This window comes from Thunnus maccoyii, chromosome 1, assembly GCF_910596095.1.
Source record: "Thunnus maccoyii chromosome 1, fThuMac1.1, whole genome shotgun sequence".
Taxonomy (NCBI): domain Eukaryota; kingdom Metazoa; phylum Chordata; class Actinopteri; order Scombriformes; family Scombridae; genus Thunnus; species Thunnus maccoyii.
Window position 1 is genome coordinate 1,956,794 of NC_056533.1, and position 10,241 is coordinate 1,967,034.

Consider the following 10,241-nt stretch of genomic DNA (forward strand, 5'->3'; position numbering starts at 1 on the left):
TTGTGTTTGTAGCCAAGCCTGATATATCTTATTCTTCTGTGCTGTAGACCTCCATTGTTGTCCAAGAACTATTAGAAACACATCGCTGAGCCACACTGTTCCACTGGCTAACATTGTAGTTTATTTTGATTCAGTCCCACACGCACTGTCCTGCTGCCAGGAACACTCACAAGAACACCCAATTGGATTCCTCTACTGTTGAAAATAGAAAAACAGACGTGGTCCCATCACTGTGTTTATACAGCATGCAAAAAAGATGCTGTGTCAATCAGCAAGTCACTATCTTAACTGCAGTTTAGAACAGGTTCAGCTGAAGTGAAAATTGATTCTTATTGCTCAGCTATTTAAATCTTAGCTAAACCTGATCTAAACTGCAGCTAAGCTAGTTAGATGCTAAGTGACACAGTGCTTGTGTTCTGTTATTTGTATAAGTTGACCAATAAATTAACAGACTTTAAGAGCTTTTTTTTTTAAGATTTACATCTTCAATAGCAACCAATGGGCTTGGGGCTGAGAGACACAGACAGAGTTGGGAAATCATAAAGTATTGAGAGATGGACTAACACATTGTTGGTTTTGTCTTCCTCATATCTAACTATGAGGAAACTGTAATGAATGTACCTTTAATGGTGACAGACTGTTGTAATTATGCAGATACATATCAGCAGACTGATTTTCTTCTAGAAAGGCAAGAGGTGATGAATAAATAATCAGTGAGAACAAAAACCATCTCTGCTGCCAGTAATAACAGATCAAACTGTTCTTATCATTGCAGCTGAGGCATTTTGGATCTTTCACACTTTGTTTCTGGTTCTCTGGACTGTCTGCATTAATGTGCTGTAGTGCCCTGATAGACCTGGTGGAACTTACTAAAAGTCATCAGCACTGTAAATGTGAATTTTATTGCTGCATTAACTCGGTGAGAATACAGCTGTGTGTGTGTTCTAATCAGTTTGTGCAGCCATGTTTGCATGCATTTCTGAGTGCATGTGGAACTTGTTTGCATGTTTACACTGCTCCCTGTCTGTGTCCTTGGTCTGCAGCTGCTCCAGGAAGTCCAGAAACATCTGGAACACAGAGAACATCCTTTCACTGAGCATCAAAATTGCTAGAACAGTTGGGATTCAAACCCACAACTCCATTCTCAGACCATAGATGTACTTTATATGGAACTCTATATGTGTAACCCCAACACTATATTATGCCTAGGTTGCTATCACTAATTTTAGACTGTAATGATGGTCTGCTTGGGTCCGGTTTCCTAAGGTAGCTACCACAAAGGTTTACCTGTTTGGGGTGAAAGCTTAGATTAGCAACTCAATAAATCACTTGAAACAAAGACACAAAATAAATTGGCTTATACCAAAACGTTACAATCCAAAACTTAAATCTCCTCAGTTTACTTTGGCACAATCCCACAATTCTTGCCCCTTTGTCTACTATTCCCTATAGCAGACTCAGATCAAATACTTCACTGGACTCTCAACACCACAGTGGGCCCACACACACACAAAATAAAAAAAGTTGCAGGCCTGTGTGTTACTCAGGTGCGGGGCAGCCGACTTATCCTCAGCAAAGCAAAGACAGAAAATCCCGCTCACAGTTCAGCATCAGACATGGAGAAACAGTTCTAGGTCCGAAGGATGAAACTAGACGCAGCAGAGATGAACTCATGGATGTATAAAGAGAACTGGATACAGCGTCGGAGGCGGGGCCCCGTTCATTCCTATGAAAGTTGCTCAGTGGCGCATGAAGCCAAAAAGGTTCAACAGCTTTTGCATTGCTTCCGCATCTGTGCGGATCTCTGTCTGACAGATAGCCAATCAACTGTGAAATATGACATGACGCCTTAGTGGGGCTACAGGCTGTCTGCCCCACTTGTCATCAATTTCGTGTGATCTACATTGAATACACTAAAACACTCTGAGCATGCGTATTCATATTTTCCCACATACAATACACATCGCATTATGAGAGAGGGGCTAGCCTGGGCTATCCCCACATTCACGCCGCCACCGCAGGCCCACTGCGGACATGAATCAGGAAAACTCAATCTGAAGCAGCGAGGCAGGGAACAATTAAAAATGAACTATAATCCTAATGATCAGTCACCAGTGTGTGTAAGAAACCCTTCATGTGGGACATGTACAGTAGTGGTTTATGTGTTAGACAATAGGGTGTGGGGTTGCTCTGTTTGGAAATGGTAAATGGACTGTACTTTTATAGCGCCTGTCTAGTCTTCCGACCACTCAAAGCACTTTTTACACTACGCGTCACATTCACCCATTCACACACATTCATATGGTGGCAAGGTCCCAACCGGCCCATCAGAGGGAATCCAATCATTCACACACATTCACATAAGAGCACTTTGGGGTTCAGTATCTTGCCCAAGGACATTTTGACATGCGGACTGGAGGAGCCAGGAATCAAACTGCCGATCTTCCAGCTAGCTCCTGAGCCACAGCCTCTTCCATTTTAAAGTGAGTCAGAACCAGATGTTTCCTATTGAAAAGCTTCAGGAAGAAACTGCATTGCACTTTGTCAGAGGCAGGGAGGTTACCCAGACATACAATTGCCAAACCAACCAGTTAGCTAGTATTCAGCCTGAAATCAGTCCTGTGTTAAAACAACAGCAACTGTTTTATTTTTCATCTTTCCAATCACAAGGTAAGCAGTAGAAATACAGCATTCATAGTAATCCACCAGGAATGTGCACTTGCATGTATGTGACTGGCCAATGCTGCACCATCCCGGATGACCTCACAACAACCCTGCATTGTTCTGCCTGCTCTGAATGAAAGTTCACCCAAGCCACCAAAACAGCAATGACCGCTACTGTGGAGCCCTACGGGTTGGCACCTCTGCCATGCCACTGGATTGGCTCCAAAATTAATTCGTTTCCTCAAATGGGTGAAACAGCGGGCTGGGTTGCAACCACTTTTAATTGTAAGATAGTGTGTGGTCAAACATGATACATCAGACTAACTAATGTCTACCAAACGGAAGACAGGTGAGGTTGCCAATCTTCCATTAAAAGTAGTTTACCTTAGTGTTGCCATGTGAACAAGCGGTAGAGAGTGTATTTGGGGCTATTTGATGTTTCTATCTGTTGAGGTAGCACTGTCACTGTAAGACCAGCTTAAGGGTAGATCTTGCAAGAGTGCAGAGCTCTAATGAGATTTTACGCACTAGGAAGCTGCTGTACCGCGAAACTAGTGACTGCTGAGGTGTGTATTTTTCGCTTTTTTTTAGGAAAAATATCCTGATAAATGTTATTCAAACACAAAAATGGTTAGCAGCATCAGTAGATGAGAGTATAGTTAAGCTAACAGACTAAGTTTGATGAATGATGATTCTGTATTCTTACCAATTTTTGTAGATTGGTAAAAGGTAAAAGGTCAAACACTGAACAGCGGAGCAGTGTAAGTGGTGATAAAGTAAACTGATGGATAGAATCATAGCATCATAGGGGAGTATGCTGACTATTTCACTAAACTGTGCCCTTTTTGTATGCTTCTGCTGAATTTAGAGGAGAGATAGAGTGCCGTGTTGGGTTCTAGGTGTGTGTACCCCAGGCTGAACAAATGTATTTATTTGTGTTGTATTTCTATTTTTTATTTAGGAAACAAGCCACAACTGTTGTCTATAGATACTTCATGTCTAGAGTTCATTAGATTTAGCTTTCTGTAGGAAATATTGAGCTGGAGATTGTCTATTGTAAGTGTTAATGTACCCTGATATTCTGGGTGGTCAACCTGCACCATTGTTATTAGCACTATAGTAGATAGTTAGGGGCTAAAAGCCAATTTCAAGTTTTCTTAGGGAAGGTGCTTCAGGAAAGTTGTTCATAGGAGAAATATCTGCTTCCTTATTGGTTTGTTGAGTGAGTACAAAACAAGGAAAAAACAATTATTTTGTTATCACTGTGATTATCTTAAACCCTCAAAATTACAGAATTAACACCGCTCTTTATTGAGTGTAGTCGGGGAATTAAAGACCCCACAAAAAGAAGTTTGCTCTGTGTCCAGTCCCATCATTTATGACCAGGCTACATTAGTATAAAATATTCAGAGGCAGGTACTGTCATGTCACTGTGAAACGGTGAATGAACAAATCGCTTAAAAGAAACTCTCAAGTGAACCATGAAGCCAGTCATACTCTGGCCTCACAACAATACAAAGTTAACAGCATAATTTAAATGAAACTTAGCTAGCTTCTTTGTCAGTGCTGCTAATGATATCAGCTCTGTTGTTTTGCAAGACTGGTTAGCCAGCAGTGATGGTTAGCCAACACAGCAACACATACACTGGGACATTAAAGAGGACACAATGTACTTTTTGTTGTTTTCTGTTATTTATATACTGTTAAACATGGTCTAGGTTCCAAAACTTGAGGTGAACGTATGAAGAAATGCTGCCTGCAAGTCAAAAGTCACGGCTTCAACCTGCAGTGAACGTTTCGATTGCAACGTTTTTTTCTACCTTGCTGACGAGCTGACATCGGCTCATCACACATGCCCTAAATGCCATAAATGGCATTCCTTTCCATAGCCTTGGTTGCTAAGGTTGTTGCTAAGGTTTTTCGGTGTGTTGTTTGCATTGTCCACTCTCATACATCTCAAACATGTACCGATGGATTTGAGAAGTTGACACAAAAGTAGTGAAATCCTGTCACTATAGTTTGTATAATGGTTTCCTAGAAGCTGGCCAATCAGAACAGAGTGGGCTCATCGGTAGGGGAGCCTTAAAGAGACAGAAGCTAAAATGGCCTATTTCAGGCAGAGGCTGAACTGAGGGGCTGCATAAAGGGCCAGTATAAGATAAATAAGGAGTTCCTTGAACTATAAATCATGCAAAGATATTCCAGTGTATCTTCCCAGAATATAAATATAAACCTGGAAATTTGCATATGCCCCTGTCAAACATGACATGTTACAACTCAGAGGTCATATAGTGAACTGTGTATTTTTTTGTGTATTTGTTTGCTTTAACCCACTGAATGTCCTTGTGGTTCTCTCTCTTGCTGGTGAACCTGCTGTGGTAGCTCTACGTGTAATGGGCTGCAGGTGAGCCTCTTTGATTGGCTGAGTGAATGATTGTGATTGTGTGTGTGAGGAAATTGTTCCAGGGATTATTTCCAGCCTCAGAGCTCGAGGTGTAAAGGCTGATTTGCCCTAACTCCTGCAGGCTTTCCTCTCTCCACCTCCAACCAGTCATCCAGCCAGCCAACATATCATTGTAAATTGTCAAGTATTGTAAATAGTTTTGCAAATATATATAGAACAGTCCAGAGGGGTGATCCATCAACGCAGCTAAAGAAAGCTGAGCTTACTTGAAAAAGCCTGGCTAGAATTAACGTCAACTTTCACTTGAGGCTCATGCTGTTCTACTAACACAGCTTAGCCCTGTCTAGTCAATGCTAACTCTAGCCAGGCTGGAATAAGCTTGCAGTGTACACATGCACAGAGTACATAAGCAGCCCAGAACAGTCAATGGTCGAAAAGACCATAATACTATGTTGCAAAAAGAGGTGAAAACTAGAACGATGTTCTTCTCAGCAGCAGAACAAACCTGCTGATGAAACTATATGAAGAATATAAAGGACTGTTCACCAAAAAGGGCAATATTGCCACAATTAACAAGGTGAGGGAGATGGCTGGCAGAAAATTGCTGACAGATCAAAAGCATAAATTATATGATTTCATGCAGGCAGCCAGTGATGGCTTAAAAGGTAGAGGAGCGAGCTTGTAACTAGACGGTTGACAGTTTGATCCCCCTGACCAGCAGGAAGAATCTGGGTGGGGAAAATGAAGAGCAGCGCTTGTCCTTATTTATGGTTTTATCTTTATTTGTTAATAAATGAGCCCTCAGATCACTGACTGTGTCTATATTATAAGGAGGCTAGATGATATCAGATGTATGTTTAAAATTATTAATAACTTAAGAGAACCAACTTACCATTACCAACATTATCATCTACTCTTAGACACATTTGCTCTTTCACAGCGTTTACAAGCATCAGTGAAAAATTAACAAGTTGCAGTTGGAGGTGAAGAGACGGGAGGGGGATATAAGTACAGTGGAAACCGCTTATAGTGATCATGTCTGTCCGGGTCAAATATCACTATAAGCAGATGATTATTATAACTGTTTTTTTTTTTCTCATGCAGAATACCATCTAATTGACATTTATATAGCCAATTTATTTATTTATTTATAGTCTACATGAATATAAAGAAATGAAATGGATAGCTTCCAAATTTTCTGAATTTTATTGACTTTTTCAAAATACAGCACAACTGTTTCAAACAAGTGTGTGCAGAGTTTTGAAGCAGTGGGTTCTGACTTTTGCCGATGACAAGTTCCTTCTTTTCCCCGGCAGCAGAACAGACTAAGAGAGCAGTGATCCATTCCTTCTTTCCCCTCTTTTATTGTCAAAAACTTTGAGGAGACTACATTTTTCACTGAGAGAAAATGACTTTCTTTTCCCCCATCATGGTTTCAGTGTGCATGCAGCAACAGCCTCAAGTAGGCGATAATGGTGCCACAGCCGCTTATCATGGGAGTATAGTTAAAAAAATAGATTTACCATAGTTTTAAAATGTTTTTCCATATGTTCTCATGTGAAAAGACCCAAAATGAACACTGTAAGTGGACTACTTGATTTCTATAGGTGAATTATTTTAACAGCATAAACTTTGTATAGGAATGATTCTGTCCAAAGCTTCTGCCATGACACCTCGCTCTGGAATATCCAATCTGCGTCGCATCTCAAGGCACACTGGGTAATGTAGGCCCAGCAAGGGCCCTCCTCCTCCTACACCAAAACGGTGACAGAAATTTGAAACTGAAAAAGAGAAAGTTGAAACTGAAAACCAGTGACACTGAAAAAATACTGATAACGTAAATCTGTCACTGAAGAAAGACAGACATGAAGAAAAAATCTTAAGATTGACATTGAAAAACACATCATCATGCAAAAAATATCAAAATAAAATAAGATAATAAGAATGAAAGATTGTAATTTCTTAAAATGCCTGTGTTTTATTTTTCAGTGGAACTTTTTTCAATGCCTATACTTGTTTCAGTGCCAATACATGTTTCTTTTTTCAGTGCAGATTTGATTTCAATGCTAAATTTTATTTTCGCTGCCAAAATGTAAATGTCACTGTTCTGGCCCCATAATACATGCACTAATACTTTTGAACATTTAGATCTATGAATTAGGGCTGCACCTAACTTATTTTTAGTATCAATGAATCTGTCAATTATTTTCTTGATTAATTGATTAGTTATCTGTTCTATAAAGAAACCAGAAAATATTCATATTTAAGAAGCTGGAACATGAGAATTTTGCCATTTTTTCTTAAAAAATGACTCAAAACGTAAATCAATTATCAAAAAAATTTGTGATCAGTCGACTAATTGATTAATCATTGCAGCTCTACTTTGAATGTTTAGTGTTCAGTTTTTTCAGTATACAGTAAGCTACTGATCTCTATGAGAGTATAAGCTTTGTGGTACTGTATTTCTGTATACTGAGAAAATACATTAATTCAATTGAAGTTAATTTAACTGACCTCTCTGAAATAACAGCTGGCCCCAGCCTGGCCCCTGTGCTTTAAATGAGCTAGAACCGCCACTGAGAGGTAGGGATGTAGCGTTTGCTGCATACCTGTAGAAGTGGAAGGTAGCCATTTTACTTCTCACTCAACAGAGCTAAACACAAGACCACATGGGACACATGTCAGGGTCTGATTAATCCTTGCTTGGTCATCTGCATGAGGGTATCTGAACCCCAATGACCGGGGTTACATCACTGATGATGTGTTCCAGTGCATCTCAGGGTGTATTCCAGAATCAACCGAAACTGAGTTTAATATGGAAAACGATGTGAAATGTGATGTGCCCGAAAGGAATCTATATTACCAATACATCTGGAAACGTAACATTATGTTGGTATTGATGAACTTGATTGGCTTTGTCAGTTAGTTAGTTGAGTTAAACTTAACAGAAAATAAAATGCATGTCTATTTCAGATTGTCCTTTATATCATGATTCAAGAAAGATGATGAATTATTGGCATTTATGGCTTCCACAAGCTTGCAGGTGATGTGCTTCTGGCTGCTCAGTTTGCGCTGAACTGTGTATTCATTTGCAGTATAGTATCTTGCCATCTGAGATATAATTAATTTAATTTGGGGGGATTCACTTTCTCATCAGATGCCTTGTCGCTGCTCAGATTCTTTGAGAGCTCCCTCAGAGCTGCCAAATCTAACCATTTGCTATAAATGGTCAACTCCCTGACTGAATGTCTTTGGTTTAGAGGCATGTACAATATGTGGTCTACAGCAGTGGTGTGTCTTCCTTTCTCTGGAACATGAGTGTCTGCCATAGTTCTTAAATCATATGTTGTATTGTCATGTGCCATGTAATCCTGTGTTGGATGGACCATTTCAGTGGTATGATGTAAAAATAAGAAGCCCAATCATTGATTCCATCATCCACTAATTCATTATATTACTGTAATATAATCTATTCCATGTTCCAGGGGAACTCTCTGCATGAGGAATGGTGTTTCAGATGTCTTTTATACCTTGATAAACTATGAATTCTTTTCACATTTAGAACTTTTCCTTCAGCATGGAAATTGACATTTTTTATAGGTGTTACTGAAAAAAACGGCAGAAAAATAATGTGTAAATGGCACCCTCAGTATTAACTGCTATTGTTGCAGAGTTCATCTCTTTTATTTACTCTGACAGATGACTTGCATGTTTGCATGAGATAAACTGCTGTTTTCCCATCGTGTCAGCTTCTCATTTTCACTGCTTTCTTCCTGAATGAGTGTTTTCTCACATTCTCTTCTGTAGCAATCCTGTTTCACAGCACAGCAGGCTGCTTTGATGTCAGTATGCTGCCTAATGTGGATGTTAACACTCATGCATTCAATAGTTCCTGAAATCTAATGGCATTAAAACAGCTCCTAGTAATGTGGAGGGCAACATTTGATAACATTCCACTACAGTTTTTTCATGTTTCCACCATGAAACAATGCAGGATCAACCAGCAAATAAATTGAATCTGTATCAACTTTTGTCACATGTCTTCTGGCAATGCACTGTGTCGGTCAGTTAACTACCAGGAATGCATGTGAGCATGCATTCCTGGTAGTTAACTTTGTAACATTAACAGTGTAGTTCTATTGTTTACTTTGTGACTGCTGGACTGAGGATATTTTCCTGTAACTGTAATGTATCCACCACAGTTTGTACCTTTTTGTGTGAGTGATTTGCAAACAGCATGGTAACAGCAAGATCTTTTCCCCAATTATGACTGTTTGCAAGTTTGAAGTGATTGACCATTGAGGGTGGTCATAGAGTGTTGTTTGACATGTAAAATTGTTCCACATAAGCAGCTGCAAACCCTTGGGGCCCACCTGCAACCAATTTTGAGTTGAGTTTTCACTAGCAACCAAGGGGATCATGCTTCCTAGACTATGACTTACAGTAAATAAGTGAGGAAATGATAGATAGATAGATAGATAGACAGACAGACAGACAGACAGACAGACAGACAGACAGACAGACAGACAGACAGATAGATAGACAGACAGACAGACAGACAGACAGACAGATAGATAGATAGATAGATAGATAGATAGACAGATGTCTGATGATAAGCCTTCAAACTCATGGATATATTGCTAAAACTTTAATGCATCCACCACAGTTTGTGCCCTCAGTTGATACATTTGAAAAAATATTATTTCTGCAGTAAAGAATAAATTATTACTGTTTAGTTCAAAGATATAATACTGTACCACTCTGTTGGACACTATGATAATACTTTGACAAACTGTCAAAACAAGCAAATAGAGCCAAAATAATCAGTGAAGTAATCTGTTGTCAAAGGATAAAGTTATTGGCAGCTATTTTCATTGTTGAGTCATTTACAGTATCAAACAACTAATGCAATCCTTCTCTGCTGCAGCTTCTCCAATGTGAAGATTTACTTGACAATAACTTGTGCTAGTACTTTTTAAAATATTTTCTGACAGTGTATGAACTAAATCATTAATTGATTAATTAGAAAACAATCAATAGATTAATGAAGACTCAGAGTGATAATTGAAAATGATCAGACTGTGAATACCAGATTTGTTTATTTAATCCAACCGGTCAAAGCAGATGGCCGCCCACCAAGAGCCGGGTTCTGCTTGAGGTTTCTTCCCGTTAA